Source organism: Empidonax traillii, unplaced genomic scaffold, assembly GCF_003031625.1.
Source record: "Empidonax traillii isolate 1590-97213 ecotype Southwest subspecies unplaced genomic scaffold, ASM303162v1 scaffold1284:size186872, whole genome shotgun sequence".
In the NCBI taxonomy this organism is placed as follows: Eukaryota; Metazoa; Chordata; class Aves; order Passeriformes; family Tyrannidae; genus Empidonax; species Empidonax traillii.
Window position 1 is genome coordinate 13913 of NW_020956477.1, and position 16441 is coordinate 30353.

Here is a 16441-nt window from a genome sequence, read left to right on the forward strand (position 1 = left end):
GGGCTTGACCTGAAGTCTGGAGAAATTAATGGGAGCCTTTCTCTCTCTCTCTCAGTGGGTATTCGCTTAGGGACTGATTAATTGATTTTTAGCTTTGTTGACTGTGCCTATATCATGGACTCAAAGTACACCATGAAAGTTTAATGAAATATTAAAATAGGATATTTGTTGACAAGAGTGACCCTGTGTGTCATGCAAGAAAAACTGCACATTTAGAAGTGTCTTCTGAATGCCCTCAACTCCCTCCAAATCTGATGTTTCACAGGCATATGTTCCATCTTCAGGACTCCCGTGGGTGGACAAACCATCTGACCGTGGCAGGTCTTGGGCAGGCTTAGGAAACGTCTGGGGTTTCTGAGCACGCCCTTTTCCATGCCTGGAAATTATGGGATATTAAGCCTGGGCTTAACACATCCAGCCTTCCCAGACGTGGCCATTGAATATATGCAGATGGGCTGCGTCTCGCAGAGCTGCAGCAAACCCAGCGCTTCTGGGATGCCCTGGGATGTGTTGTGTACCTTGGGTGGAAGTGGGAAGGAAACCCGGTGTGTTTGGGATCTGACAGGGCAACACGCATTCCCATCCGGGAAATCCTTGATGGGGCACAAAGGGGATCTCCACCAGGAGATCACCACGTCCAGGCTTTGGTAAATGGAGGTGAGAAGTGGCCTCTCACCGAGCAAAGCCAGCTGTCAGCACTCTCCCCTTTGCAACCTCCTCCTGGAACAAACTCCAGCAGCTCCAGTGATCCCAGCACGCGGGAGGGGAAGTGTTTTTTCTGAGAGGCAGGGTCCAGGTCATTTAAAGCAGTGGGGATGAGACCTTGAACTGGATTTTGTGGTTGATCTGAGATCACCCAACACACACAGTGTGCCTGAAATTCCGGACACAGTGGCTGAGTAAGTTCCTCTGTGGAGAGATGCACTAAGGTGTAACCCTGCATGGTCATGCACCTGGATTGATGCCCCCCTTTAAATGTCATCCCATCCACTCCAAAGTGGCTGGGAAAGAGACAATTCAAAATAGTACTGAGTTTCATCCTCTTCCCCCTGCCAATCCCAAAGAACATCTCTGTCTCTTAAAGAGGCATTTGCTCTACAGAGCAGTCATGTGCAAATTCATCTGCATGTTCACGCTGCAGAGGAGAAAACAGAAACCAGGGGGGTTTTTTTCAAGTTTCCAGAGGATATTCTTGGCCTCATCACTTCGTGTAACATCTTCATTGGCAGAATCATCCCGGTACACCTCAGCCTTCAAAAGGGAATGCAGCAGGGAGAGGCACCCCTGCTCCTTCCAGGCTATAAAAGGTTTAACTCCTCCCCCCATCCCCCGTTACTCCTTTGGGATATCCTCGTCCATCTTCACTGGGATGAGCTTTACCACAAACGATATTATCTCATGATTACTAAACAGTAATGGTGTGTATCATAGGTGAAATGGTGAGTTATTAATCTTAATTATCCCAGGGAAGGCACTCTGAAGTTGCGCAGCCTATTTTTCTGGCCAGAGACTCAAAACTAAGCTATTAAGAGGAGGCAAGCTGTGAAATCTCTCTCCAGGCATCTGAAGAAGCCTCTAGAGCTTTTTAGAAGTGCCGAACCTTTAGATGTTCCCAAAGATTTTAGAGGAATCTCGAGTGCTTGCCCCTGGCTATAACCCCATTCCAGGGCTTAGGGCTGTCGCCACGAGCAGAGGGACCTGTTTGCAAATCCCCAGGCTTGCCTCATTTGGGACAGGTTCTCTACACTTTCCTAGCCCCAGGGAGGCAAGAGTCCTCCTCTGAGGCATTCCCAGTCTTTTCTGTTGAAACTATTTGACTTTGTGCAATTGGGAAATCATCGCTGCAATGAGCCTAAGAATAGACATGGGGTGATGAGAAACCTTCTCTGGGTTGGTTTTTTTTTTTGTAAGAACATGTGGCTTTGGTTTCCATGCCCGTTGAAGGAAGTGGATTCCAGCTGGAGATCCCCAGCAGAATGTGGCACCTTAAAAACTTCGGGTGAAAATGCTCAGAGCAGCTTAGGACCTGATGTTTCTTCTGTGCTTGAGGTCCTGTGTGTTCACTCCGTGTCTGAGCACTTTGCTGCCCAGGAGCTCTGTCCTGGGAACGTGGTGGGCACGTGGGATCCCTCAGGAGACCTCAGTGATGTTCTGCCATGTCGTGTGGCCTTTATATTTGTCTCTTTGGCTATAACTTTAGGTGCCCATGTTGGAGGAGGGCATCCCAAGGTCCTGTTAGGTGGTGTTTTCGTGAGGTCGGGTGACGAGATGTTGGGCTGCGCTGCCTGCTTACAAGATGGTTTTGGCTGGGGGCTACTGAAACTCATTCCATCCCTCTCTACAGAGGGGCTGGGACTCTCAGCAACACCCCCCCCCACCATGCCCTCAGGCAGAATGGCTCAGCCAGCCCTTCATCCAGGGGTGCTGAACGAAGGGCTGAGTGGTCGTGGCTCCACCAGACGCCACACTTGAGAGCTGGCTTTGAGGAGGCCTTTCAGCAGGCACTAGGAGGTGGCAACAGGCCCTTGGGTTGGGAGATGGGGAATGCAGCCTTTGTCCTCTCCACAGATGAAGATGGCAGCCAGGTCCAGCCAGATTCCAGAGGCATCTGGACAGCCTCTGTCATCGAGGTGGGATGTTTGGGGGGGGGGGGGTGTTGAGACAGGACGTAAGGGGGGTTATCTCCTCTCTGCCTTCTTGTTTGGGAAGGGACAGCTGAGAATTGGAGGAGGCTGTGGTGGGAGGCTGTAGTGTGGGGGCCACAGGCCTTGGGCACCCTGCACAACCAAGGAGGTGCCAAGAAGGGGCTCCACAGGGTCAGCTGTGACATTTGTCTTCCTGGGGCAGGGGGTGGCTCGGGAGAGCCTGTCAGCCTGTCGGGTCCGTCTCTCTGTGCTTCATGTCGTGCCACAGGAAAAAAGGGGAAAGGGCGTTGGAAGCAGGAGGGGTGAAGGGTGGGGGTACAGAGAGAAAGAGCAACAAAAAAGCCGAGTGAACCTGCTGACTGCCCCAGACTATGCGGCACCACTGGTCATTTCTGCAGGCTATAGGGGTTGTCAGAGTAAGCTGTAAGGACAGGTGTAAATCTATCCTGTCATTCCACCCTTCCAGCATCTTCTCACCTGAAGGGCTCCCATTTATTGCAGAGAGCAAGCAAATAAACCCAGCCATCGCTTTGACTCGCAAAGGGCATGAAAAGACACCCCGTGCCGCCGGTTAACCTCCGTCCTCTGCCTTTCCCCTCCCGTGAGGAGCTTTTACAGCCAGCCTGAAAGTAAATCCCCCCCCCCCAGCTGTTTGTTAAAGCAAAGCAAATAAGGGCTATTACAGCTCAGACCAAAATCCACTTGTTTGCAGTCTGATTTTTAACTGTCATTCCAGCAGAGAGAGGCCGGGGGGTGGGGGGCTGGAGGCTGGCCCCAGCCCAGGGCAAGAGGGGCCATTTGTCTGCCAGGAGGAGAGGGGTTTCGGCAGCTTCCAGGGCGCTCTGGGGCAGGCGGGGGGGGGGGATGCTGTGGGCCTCTCTGAATCAGGGGAACATCTGCAGAACGACCCCAAAGTGTGTGTCGGGTGGGGACGTGACCTCTGGCTGCGGTTTCGCTTCTCAGCCAGGCAAGGCGGGTCCCTTCTCCCAACTGTTTCCTCTACTTCTCTTCTTCCCTTTGCAAATTGTGCCGTTTTGATTTTTGTCCTCAAACCTGGAGCGAGGATTCTTCTCCCTCTTTAAGAAGCCATCCGCAGCGTCGGGCTCCCCATGGTTTTCATTAAGAAGGGCATGGTGTGTTTCCCATCAAGAACAACTTTAATCTTGAGTGAGTTCTGAAAGCTAAAGGTTTGCAGTTTTCTTCGGCCACCTTTGATTATTACTTCTTCTTGTTTTCCAACTCAATATTATAGATCCTCCCTCCTGGCTGAAGTCCTTAATGGCCCGGTCCATCCCCACTCCCCCAAGTACCCATTCTGTAGATGTAGCAAACTCTAATTAATTATAACTTATCTCATGACTTGTCAGCATCACATGTTTGATCCTGTTTAGAAACCATATTCCCAGGGGACGGAAAGACTCGGGAGTAGGTTGATGCTACTCAACAGTGATTTAATGGACGCATTAATGCCGAGACAGATAACTGTGTAGCCATGTTAAGTAATACATCAAGAATCTTTCCAGAGAGGCAACTTTACAGGTCACTGCAGAACTGCTAACTGATATTAACCCGCTTTGCATTGTGCTGTGCATATGGGCGCTGGGAGTTCACACACTTTCTTTTGTTTGTGGTTTTTTTCGAGCAGCCTCTTCCCATTCCCCCCTGGAAGCGATGGAGATATTAGACGCCTAATGACAATGTTTCACACGCGGGGGTGGGGTGAGGAGGACAACAGGCTCGTTAGCGGGGTTGATTTTAAGCACACCCAATTACTGGCCCGGAGGAGGCCGGGGCAGAGGCTGCTGCCCGGCCGCGGGGATGCTCCGGGCTCTGCTGGGCTGTCACCAGCCCCGCGGCCACCGCCGGTGGCTCCGCGCCGCCCCGCGCGGGAGGCGAAGGCAGCTCCCGGCCAAACCCGGGATGCGCTCCTTTTCCAAAGCTTCCCTTCCCAAAACGCCGGCGGCTTTCGCCTTCCTCCCTGCCCCTACTCCGGGAGGGACGCCCTCGCAGCCTTCGGGGAGCTGTAACATCCCTTTTGCTCGGGATTGGGGAATGCCGGGGACTTGCGCCGGCGGCCCTGGAGGCCCGGGAGGTGGCCGGGAGAGCGGTAGCAGCGCCCGGGAGGCTGCCCCGACCCCGGCGGGCAGTTCGCGTCCCGGGCCTGTCCTTGCTCAGCCCCGGAGGAGGGATGCGGCGTTCCCGGAGGACGGGGATCGCCCTGACTACAGCGACGGGGTGCAGCGGATTTTACCGGCGGCCAAGGTCCGTCTGTTTGTCCCTCGGGCTCTCACAGCCCCACGCGGGATGGTGGGGTACTTGGACGCGCGTTCCCCCCATAACCGTCTCCTCCCGGTCCGCCACAGCCTGGTTCTCCGGCCCCGTCTCGCTCGGTTACACGGACCGACCCCCCAGCAGATCTCTCTAGAGACCCGTCACCCCCTCACACAGGTCCCTTCTCTACCTGGGAGCCCGCAAAGCGGCTCGGGGGGGGACACCCACACCCAGCTGACAGTTCCCGTGGACTGAGGGCTCCCCCTCTCTGCTCCCCTCGCTCCATCCCGGCTCCGCTCTAGCCCAGGGAAGAACTGGGGGACCCCGGAGTGCGGCTGCCGCACCGGAACCCCCGTGCTCGGGACATCGGCACGGCGGGAGTAACATTTGCCTTCACTGCTGAAGGTTTTACTCCCCTGAAGGCTCCCCTCCCGCGGCTGGAGGGAAGGTGCTGCCGGATCCCTCGCTCGTTCCCATCTCTCTTCCCTTCTCCCTGCCAGCCGGACCCTTCAGGGCAGGCGGAGGGAGGAGTGTGCCTGGGAATTCACCTTGCTGGGAGCGAAGGGAAACTCCCTTCCGCAGCCCGGGGACACCCTGGCAGGGCTCCGCCGGTCTGGGGCCGCGGGGCTCCGCCGCCTGCCCGGCGGGGCGGCCCGGAGGACCGGGAAACCAGCGGGTGGCAAGCCGTGCCTTCCTTGAGGAAAGCAGGCCGGGAAGAGGGAGAAGCCAGCCAGGCTGTCGGCAGGACGGGCGGGGAGCGGCGTCCAGGCGGCTCCGCGGGTGGGCAGCGGGGACCGCCCCGTCCAGCGCCGCGGGGAAAACTCCCTCCGGACACGGGCCCGGCTCTTTCCCGGCTCTGTAGGGAAAGGCAGGAGCCGACGGACCGCGGAGACCCAGCCCTTCAAACGAGAGGACGGGCCAAGCCCCACGTGCCCGGCTGGGGACCCGCTGCGGGCAGCTCCGGCATCTCTGGGGGTTCCGTCGCCGCCCCGACTCCAGGATCTTTGGGGGCTCCGCCGTCGCCTCCCAGCTCGTGGGGCAGTTTCACCCACTGGGGAAAGGGGGTTTCTTATGTTGTTGTTTTTTTGGGTTTTTTTTGTGTTTTTTTTTTTTTTTTTTCTCTCTCGTGCCGTTTGCAGGGAGGAGGGAAGGGAAGGTGGTGCGGTTTGCCCAGGTTGAGAGGGGAGGATTGTGTGCCACTGTTGATTAAACGCTCTCCCCGAAAGATGGTATCCGACATGAGATAATGAGGCTCTGTGACCGGCCCCAGGTTCCCTTTAAGTTTTCCCATGGACTCGAGCTGTCGCCAGTTCACAAAACGACAGTGTAAGACAGCACCACGCTACTCAGATCCAATTTACGGCGCACAAAAGCTGATCCCCAAATCCCCACTAACAAACCGGGACCCGCAGACAATTCCGATAATGTTTAGTTTTTATTCATTTCTCGACTAATTAACTGGAATCCCACCTCCTCTTCCCCCCTCTTGACAGTGCCCAATTAATCCGCAATGTATGTCAAAGGTCTGGAACCCACTGTAAACTCCTAAACCTTTGCAAAGATTTGTGTGTCTCTGTATTGATCTGATTAGGACTGAGATGCTTTTTCCTCGCTATTACTGCATGAAAAATAAAACTGTCGCGGGTTTGGGGTTGGTTTTATTATTGTCCCAAAAGCTTTACTTTCCCCGACTCTAATAGGATTTCTCCAAGGCGCTTTCAAACCTCTCTGCGTGTCCATGAAAAGGCTTAGATTTTTTTTTTTCTTTTTCCTAGCAGTGGCTCCAAAGGGAATCAAGCGAAATAAAGTTATCTGCGAGACAGGAGTGGAGCGCGTGTGTGCGCGGCGGGAGGAGGGGGGGGTGAGGGGGGTTAGACTAAATTTGGATTCGCTGTAAATCGGCTCACCTTGGAAAATAAACAGGAGTGGGGAGGAATAAGAGTAGGGAAAACTTTTTTTTTTTTTTTTTTTTTTTTTTTTTTGAGAAACCTTTTCTTTTGGCCAGCAGCTGGGTTGGTGGAGGGGCTGGGAGCGCTGCTCCCCGCCGGAGCAGAGCGATCCCCGCCGGCCGGGGCCGCCGCCCGCCCCGCTCCGCTGTCGCTGGGGCTGGGGCAGCTCGTTTCTAATCTTCGGAGGGAGCGAATATAAAAGAGGAATTTATTAGCTTTCAGGCCATCAGAGGAATAAACATTGATTTTATTGACCTAATTATGGGCCAAATGACTCCTTCCATCGATCACGTAAAATACTTCATTTGGAGAAAACCAGGCGCAGGCGCCCGGAGGCGGGGAGGAGAGCGGGTGGATGTGCTGCGAGAGGGGAAGAAAAGCAAAAGCTCGAAAATGTATGGAGGGGTTTTAATGCAGTTATCGTGCCCGTCGCGCTGGAGCTCAAGCCCCGTCTCCCAGACGTTACAGTGCGGACGGTTTGCAAACTAAAGCTTTTATGTCGAATTCCAATCCGGCCAGTCAATTTGGCTAAAACAGCATTAAACAAATGGACAGCGGTTTATTTATATTCCCCGCACACACACTGTATTTTATAGACAGAAAAGAATTACTTGAAATGTATTTTACAAGCCCAGGACAACACGTCGTTTCAGCCCGAGAGCAGCGATTTCTCATAATTAGAGTAAGCTCGACACTAATAAAGAAGTAAACAGGCTCTTTTTTATGCTTAAACCCAGCTACTGTCCCCGGCGCTTTGCTGCGCGGTTGGATTGTGGTTTGATGGTAGGAGCGGGCGGTGGGCGCACCTGCCCTGGAAAGGGCGCAGCGAGGGGCGACTGGTGCCTCTCCTGGTCTGACCAGGACGAGCAGGGCTCGTGAAACGCGATTTTAAAATTAGGGGGGTTTGTTGGCCGGTGGGTGACAGCGAGACGTGACTTCGGATTTATTTGCTTGAGGGTTTAAGTTTTTGGTGGGAGGGGTGGTGGTCACTGTGTTTCGGGAGAGGAGGCGGTGATGGATGAGAGATGCTTTTGGCAGGGGCATTTGCTCCCTTCTTATGTCACCTGAAATATTGGATCTCATACACCTTCACCCAGCTTTCAGTGTAAGAGGAGGGATGGTGGATATTTTTAGTCCAGCTGTTTTGAAGACCGCATCTTTCCCTTCCCGGTCCCTAAACTCGGCTTAGCGCTTCTCTCGCCACGCCGCGTTATTCCTCCCTCCTGGCGAGCTTTGCAGCTCACCGCCTGGATCTGAACTTCCCCATATCCTCTTCTCCCCGCTTTCCCACCACCCACCCCCGGGACAGGTTATCCTGTGTCACCCGCAGGTCCCCGGCGGAGGAGCAGGGTTGCTCTGGCCGCGGCACGCATTATCTCTCAGCCCATAAACGCCTGGCTGTCACTTCCAATAGCTCTTCTGTCGCGATCCGTTAAGATGAGCGGTGCCACCGCTCCAGCCGCTGCCCCACTGCGGGCGCCCGACTCCCTCCGCCGGGCAGAACCGGGGCTGGGGGCGCGCCGGGCCGGGCCGGGCCGGGCCGAGGGAGCCGGGCCGCCCAGGTGAGCCCCGCTCCGGCAGGTGGGAGTCGCTGGCCGCGGCGCCATCCCGTGGCCGGAGACCACGGAGCGTTCCGCGGGGCGAGCCCGGCCCTCCGCGGGTGCCGCCGCCGGGGACCCCCGAGCCCCCTCCCCGCCCGCGCTGGCAGCGCGGGGTTCACCCAGCGTTCACCCCCTCCCTCCCTCTCTCATTAAGATAGGGCTTTATGCAGAACATCTGTAAGGGAAGGCAAAATAAATGACAACGCTTTTACACCACTTCCTACTTAACTTCTCTTTTTATGTGGCTGCTCTGGATTTTCCGACGCTTTGTACTGCTCGAATCTTGTTTGGATGTTTGTACATGTAATACTCTGCCCACTCCAGCTCTTGGGACGGGCTTGCCTTGTACGTTCTTTCACTTTTCCCCCTTCTCCCACCCCCGTCCCGGCGTGCAGAGGGTTTCTCAATCTGTTCTGCTCATTTCGCTGTCGGGGGACGAGCAGCAGGATTTGTGCTGCCTCTGCGGTGTGAGCCAGGGCGGGGGCAAACGGCTCCACAAGTGGCGGGCATTAATCACACCTTGTCTTTGCAGAAGGTGAGCTCCAGGCACTGTGCACCCACTTACCCGCTCTTAAGATCCCCCCTTCTCCTCCCAGCCCGTCGCCTTCCTGTCTCCACTGAACAGCATTTTTCCTTGACCCGGGATCTGGACAATTGTCCTAATGGTATTTAAAGAAAACAGGGATTAAACATTCATTAATGCTTTTCTCCCTTATTTGGACTGTAACATCAGAAAGTTGAGTGCCCCGCGCACGGAGTGTGTGTCAAGCCTCACTCTAAGGAGGAAAAAGCTGTTTGAGGGGGTGGTGGCTCCCGCAGACCCCGAGGTGATTTGAGCTCCCGAATGCCCTGAACTTGGAGAACAGGGAACCACTTTCCCAGGTGCATTTACGCTCCCAACCTCATAAGAACTGGTACCAAAATGAGGAGGATGTGGCTGTGCTCTATGGGAGCGCATTTCCTTTCTCATCCCGAGCATCAGAAGTGATGCCTCCGCTCCCCGTCTATTTTGTCCTACCCCATCTCCCGTGTAACTGGAATTATTTCCTCCCGCCGCCGCTTTTCCGAGATCGCTCGTGAGCGTTTTAGCTTCCCCTTAAGCCCATGCCATTAAAGAAGCGGCTGCAGCAACAGGTGAGCAGCGATTTTTCAGGGGTAGGAGGTGGCGTCCGGTGGCCCCGGGGGGGCTGCAGGCACCGAGCCGCCCAGGCGCGCATCGACCGCGGGGAAGGATGCTCCGCGCCGCGGAGCCCGGCGCCGGGGCGGGCCCGATGGCTCCCCAGCAAAATCTCCTGCGGGAAAGAAAAAAAAGAAAACAAACCCAAACCTTTCCCCTCTAGCCCCAGTTGCAGCAAGGGGAAGGATCCGCTCCGGGAAGCGGAGCGAGAGCTGCACAAATACTGTTTACACCTGCGACGCGGAGCTGGCTGTATTCTGCTCCGCTCGGCTTTAATTGGAAATCTTTTCCGTCTGCCCTAACTCCCAGATCATCTGGGTTTAATAAATTTTCACAACACTCCTGCCGCTCCAGAGAAACGCTGTGGCAGAAGTCGGCTCTGCCCGTGTTTCTGAATCCCAGCAGAACAGTAATTACCGTAGGAGCAAGAGTGGCCTGGGACTTGGTTTTGGTCCAGGGGAAAGGGTGGAGAGACGAAACATGGCCATGGAATGGGGGCTGTAAGGCTTAGAGATGTATATACACATGTACGGAAAAGCAAGGAGCAAGTGCAAGATCGAAAGCAGAGCCCGTCTTTGCTGCAGCCACATGTGCCATTAAAAGCAAATAATTCAAAGTACTTTTAAACTATAAAAACATGGGATCTTTCCCCTTCTGTTACTTTTTTTTGGGGGGTGGGGGGAGTGGGGAGAGGATACAGATCCCGTCTCCCCTTCTCGGATGACCTCGAAGGACCGGTTTTTTCACTTTCCCATGTGTGCGCGTTTGCGCTTTCCGGAAATCAGTCTAAAACTTTGTTCAAAATACTAAACTAAAATAAAACAGCGCTGCAAAACCTCCCACGCCCTAGAGACAGAGAGGAGCCCCTGATTTATTTTTCTGCCTTTTTTTTTTTAATTAATTATTATTATTTATTTCCATCTTGTCTTGCTCCCCACGGAAATGATCTCCAGAGGGTTTTCGCCGGATCGTGTGTGGATGTGCGAGCGTGTAGAAGGAGCTTTTTGGTGAAGAGCAGCGGGCAGTGCCCCCACAGGGCAGGGGGTGGAGGGTGGGCTGCCCGGAGACCCCCGGGGCGGGGATGAGGCTCTGGGCTACCGGTCCCCGGCCGGTGATGGTGTCACCTGGCAGTAGGGAGAGTTGGGAAGCGGCGGGGAAGGAAAAGAGGACTTTCTCACTCCACTCCCACTGTCTGGAGTGCCGCTCAGAGGGAGCCCGCAGCCCCTTGCCATGCGATGTCGCGTAGTAGTTTTAGGCTGACCAGAGCGGTCAAGTCCTTTTAGTGAAACTTTGCCGCTACCCAAAAAGTTTCCCGAAACTGAGCTGGCACATTTTGGCTGCCTTTTGCAGTCTCCCTTTGAAGGGAGGGAGGTGAAGCCCTTCGCTCGCCCTTCACAGGCAGATGCCAAGGGTCAAACATACAGAGAAGCTGCAGGAGAGAGGGGGAAAAAATGTTCTCAGCCCCTTTCCCCCCCGAACTTCCTAACTGGGGCATGAAAAAATTTTAAACTCTTCCCTCTTTCCCCAAAAAATCGGTGAGGTTTGTTAAATTTCTTTCTTTGCGTCGGGGATAAGTTAGGAATTGTCCTCCTCACGCGAGGAGGAAGGAGTAAAATGAAGGTATCGGGGACGCGGTCATGCTGTGGGTGCCCCACCGCTGTGCCCCGAGCTCCTCTGCTGACCAGACGCGTCGAGAACAACCACCTTTAGCAGTTTTTGGGGTCCTGCAGCCCATGGTGAGAGGGAGGGAGCGGTGCCGGGCGCAGGGTCCCGCCGCCCACAGGGACGTGGCTCTGCCCCGGCCCGGGCACTCAGGGTCGGGGGAATTCGCTTGGGCACGTCAGAGGCTCGGGGCTGGCAGGAGTTTGTCCGCTGCCTCCTCTTCTCTTTCATGTATCCCCTGCCTTGGGGTGTGCGTGTGGGGGTTATAGCTCTTTAATTGAAACCTAGTAAGGAAAATAGTAATGGATACCAGGCTCCGATGGAGAATACGTGTCCGCGGCTGCATGATGAGTGTTAGTTCAGCAGACTTTAAGAAGCCGATTCTTCTTCCCTGTCATTTCTCTATTGACAGCAGCCCCTATTAGATTTACCATGTCCTTTTGCAACAGCTGTTCCTCCCCCCGCCCTCGCCCGGGCCGAGGTATCAATCGATGACCGGGTGACTTGGTGGCATCTTGAAGAAAACGGGAGTAAAGTGTGTGTGAGTGGCGGTGCCGGAGGCTCTGGGATCCCCTCTTTGCTCTGCTTGGATCCCGGCGTCTGCTGCATGCCCGGTGGGGGCTCAGCACCCCTCGGGATCCGGCCCTGCTCCGAGCCCCGGGGGATGCTGCGCCCGCCCCTCGGGGCCGGGGGTGCAGAGCAGACGCCCGGGGGGCATGTGGAGATGGGAAAGGCTCCGGTTCTGGGTTGTTAAAGAACACGGCTGATGGTCAAAGAAGATAAAATCGGTTTCTTTGCCGGGTGCTCTCGAGTGCCTTGTTCTACTGGGTCTGCGAGGAGGCGAGGAGGGGGGAGCAATGCCGCATCTGGAGAGCTGGAGGGCTGCTGCGGGAGGAACCGGCCCTTCTCGGCCCTCTTGTTGTGTTGTGTGTGTGTTTAAATAATTGAATAAACGTATCCACTCCTTCCCTCTTTCTCCCTCGCACGCAGACACACAAAGACGGCATTGAAAAGATAGATCTGTTTGACTATAGGAAACGACAATTAGTGCGACTTCCTGAGAGGCAAACTGTATGTATGGCCCGGGTATTTAAAAAAAAAAAAAAAAAAAGGAAAAAAACCCACATACACACAACCCTTATCCAAATAGTGAACTCTATTTACAATTTCTGCTTGGCCAACGGTGGTGGAAGCAGGAGGATGGGTGCAGAGAGGGTGAGGGAGGGAGCAGGGCTTTCATTTTCGCCTCTGCCAGCAACACACTGGTGAGAGGAGCAAGCCCAGGAGGGTGGAAAGAGCCGCCGGGACTGTGCGTGCAGTGGGTGTTTGTGGCGAGGACGAACTGAATGTTGCAAAAATGGCTCTGAAAAGGTAAAAGGGATGTGAGCTGGGGAGAGAAGAGGTCCGGCCCCGAACCTTGCTGTGCCCTGACATGCCCTGGTCGGTGAGGCCGGGCCTGGCTGGCAGCAGAAGGGAGAGCTGCAGTAGCAGGCACTTCTGGGTGCTCCTGTATTTTCTTTTCTAGTCCGTGGCAAAGTGGAGGCAACTGGAGAGTGTCAGAGCAGCTGGGGACAGGGACAAGGTGAATACAAGTCTTGTGGGGAGGGGAGGAACCCGAGCAATCTGAGCACTAGTGGTGTTCGTTATCATAATCCCAGAGCCCTGATGGTTGGGCTCCCAGCAGAGCCAGAACCTGGCAGGATCTGGGACCAGGCCCTGGGGTCTCAGGAGGTGTGAGGAGTTGTGGGCTGTTCCCAGCAGAGGCAGGGAAGGGTTGCTCGCTGTCGGCGTGGTGGTGACCCCATGCTGGGGGACGGCACTGCCTGACCCCGCGCTGGCTCTGGCACAGTCAGTGCTGCACTGCTCCCACCAGGCTGGGCCACGAGCAGCCTTTCCCAGAGGACTGGCATCCCAGTGAGGGGTGGAGGAGGAGAAACCTCTCTAACTGCTGCTTTCCTCCTTCTTCCCCAGTGGTCCAACAAGGCACATGTAACACTGTCTCTGGGCTGCCCCCAGCCCTGCAAAGCCCTGTTGGCTGTGTGGGGAGGGGGACCTGATCCCCCTGTTCTCCCCCTCTACTTCTGTTCAGAGAGATGGGAACAACCCCTTCGATTGTGGTGGGACACGATGGGGTCAAGCCAAAAACAGACACGTTTTTTTCTCTTCTTGCTATTTTTAATGCCTCACAACGCTTTTTTGGACACTGGCAGGTGATTTTTCAAAGTTTTGGGGCCAGACTTTCCATGAAATCCAACTGGCAATTGGAAGAAGGGCTCTGCCAAAGGGAAAGGCAAAGAGGTGCTGCAGTGATTCCCCCCCCCCCACCACCTCCCCCTAGCAGTTTATATAATACAAGTATATAGACTTGCTCCCTAAGGGACTTGCTTCATTCCACTTGTGGCCTGCAGTGCCACTCTTGGTTGGAGCTGTGTCAACATGGCCCCCGTTCGCTGACACCTTTTGTGGGGCTGGGGAAGGGCCTGCACAGGGCTGGGAAGAGGTTTCCCTGGGAAGAAGCGTGTAATTGCCGCTCACCAGACGCCCCCCGCGCTCCAGCCGGTATTTACTGCAAACCTGCCAAAGTAAACCAGCCCCGCTGCCTTTTATTTCGGATAAACACAGCGCGGCCACGGTGGGGTGTTGCCTTCCGAAGGGCTGGAGACAGGAGTGGAGGCTGCGTCGCCGGGGAGAAAGGGAGGGAGGAGGGCGATGAATCCTGCAGGGTGCGGAGCTGCCGGCAGGCAGGATGGGTCTGGGCCCCCTGGGGATGCTTGGAAGCGGCAGCGCGATAAGGAAACGCATAGATAGGATGCAAAAACCCCACTTAGGTTGTGCACGTTGGCCCTGCTCGCCGTGCACCGGGAGGGCTTGTTCTTTCCTGCAGAGCACCCACGAGCACCCAGCCACACGCAGGGGGTGTGAGGGACACCCCGGGTTTTGCTGTCAGAGCAGGGATTTGCCGTGTGCCCCGGGGCACGGATCCCTCCCGGTGGCACACACCCACACAGCATCTCCACGTAGGCACACAGAGGCCGTGCAGCTCACACACCAGCCCTCCACGCACACACACACGCCTCGGAGCCGCTCCCGCAGGCCTGGGAGAGGACGTGTGGGCCCGAAAGCTGGGCTGCCTTTATTTTCCTCTTGCCTCCTTCCTCCCAGCTGGCTCTTGAGGCCACCGGGAGAGAGCCAGAGCCTCTCTCCTCCCACACCTCCAACACATACGCACGGGGCAGGCTCGTTGCAGCCCCGAACTCTCGTGCAAACGCCAAGAGTTGCTTAGGAGGGTGAAATCCGAAGAAGCAGGGCTCTCCCAGCCGCTCAGCCACCAAGGGGTCTGAACTGAACTAGGGAACACCTAGTGAGGTGCTGGCGATGGTGGAGTTGGGGAAGGTGGGAGCCGCTCCCCCCCGCCCTGGCCTTTAGCTCTTGTGCTCAGAGATTAGACAGCCCCGGCCTGGCCGCTCTCCGGGGAGACAGCGGAGACCTTTCATGCCTCTTTGAAGAGCCAAGATAATGTCGGCCTTGGTGCAAGCCCAGGCTGCAGACGGGCCCGAGAGGCGCGGGGGCAGCCGGCTATCTCACCGCGCTATCACCCTGCCTCCCCCTCGCCACCAGCCCCATTCCCACCTCCACCCGGCTCCCGGCACTTCGCCATCGGCCACCCTGAGCTCCTTTTTTAAAAATTAATATTATTTTACTTTTTTTTTCCTTATCCCCCTTCCACTCCTTCGCTTTGCCATTCATTTCTGCGGGCTTCCTTATTTATTTATTTATTTCTGCGCCTCGCTTATTTATTTATTTCTGGCAAAGAGGCGGCTAACAAGTAGCTGGAAGCACTGGCCAATATTTAACTAAGATGGCTGGCCATCAGGTCCCTTTTGTTTGCTTGCAAATTAATCATCCAGCGCGCAGTCGGCGCCAGGGTAGATTTATCACACACAGAAGGGGGAATGAGGCGGCCGAAGGGAGACAAAGACTGTTCGCACCTTCCCGCTTTTGATCTTAGATTAGTGCAGCCTCCCTTCATAATACGAGTCTCCGGGGGGCTTCGTCGGGGAGGTCACTCGGAACTGGCGGAAGTTTGCACGCCATTAGGCAGACGCTGGAATTGGAAATCATAAGCGGCGAAACGCTTTATTTCGCCCCGCGGGTGGGTGCGGAGCGCGGTGCAAGGTGCGGGGCGGGCGCGGAGGGCGGCGGCGATCCCGGTGGGTGCCGCGGGGCCGAGGGCGAGCTCCGGCGGGGCGCGGCGGGGCCGGGGGCGGCTGCGCTCGTCCCGCGGGAGCCCGCGGGCACCTCCCGGTCCCTCGCGAGAGAGCGGCGGCCCGCCTGGGGTAAATCGCAGCAAACTTCTTGGAGCCGCCGGGCGTTTGTTGTGGGCGCTGCTAAAGAGGAAGGCGTAAGGGTTTTGGGGGTTCCCACCGCGGCGGGAGCCCGAGAACCGGTTCCGAGCAGAGGTTGGAAAGACTCGCTCTCTTCCGTCGATAAGCAGCTGCACAGCGCAGCCGAGCGCTGCGCGGGTAGCCAGGCTCCTGGCTCCCTGAAACACATCAGACTTCCCCCCCCCCCCCCCCCCCCCATCCTCTTTGAACGCATTACTCCCGCTTCCTTTCCTCCCTCCTCCTCTTTTCACCCCCACCCCCGACCAAAGGGGAGATATTTTGGTGAATGCAAAGCGATCCTAGACGCTGGTTACTACAGGGACTTCACCAAGCTGGCGCCAAGCGCTCTTAACCATGTGCGTCAAAAATGCAATGTTAGAAGAGCTAATCACTTTAGAGGTTCCGCTCCCATCTGCGCGCAGCCAGCGCCGAGCCCCCGCGCTCCCTCGCTCCGCTCCCGGAGGATTATCCTCCCCTCGTTTAAAGCGGGGTTGGGGGCGTCAGGAGATCCCCCCACTCCCCAGGGGAGAGTAATGATTCGGCACCTCCCAGCGGTGGGATATCCCCCCTGACACACGCGCGGGCGCTCCGTGCCCTGCATGCCCACGGCTCCCACGACACGCACAGCCGCAAGCCCCCTTTTGCTTCCCTGTGCTGTCCCCCCCTCCCCCATCAAGGAATATGTTTCCCCAGAAACTTCCCAGGAGGATCCTGCCCAGTTCCGTGGAGTCGGATCAGACCCACGCGTGAC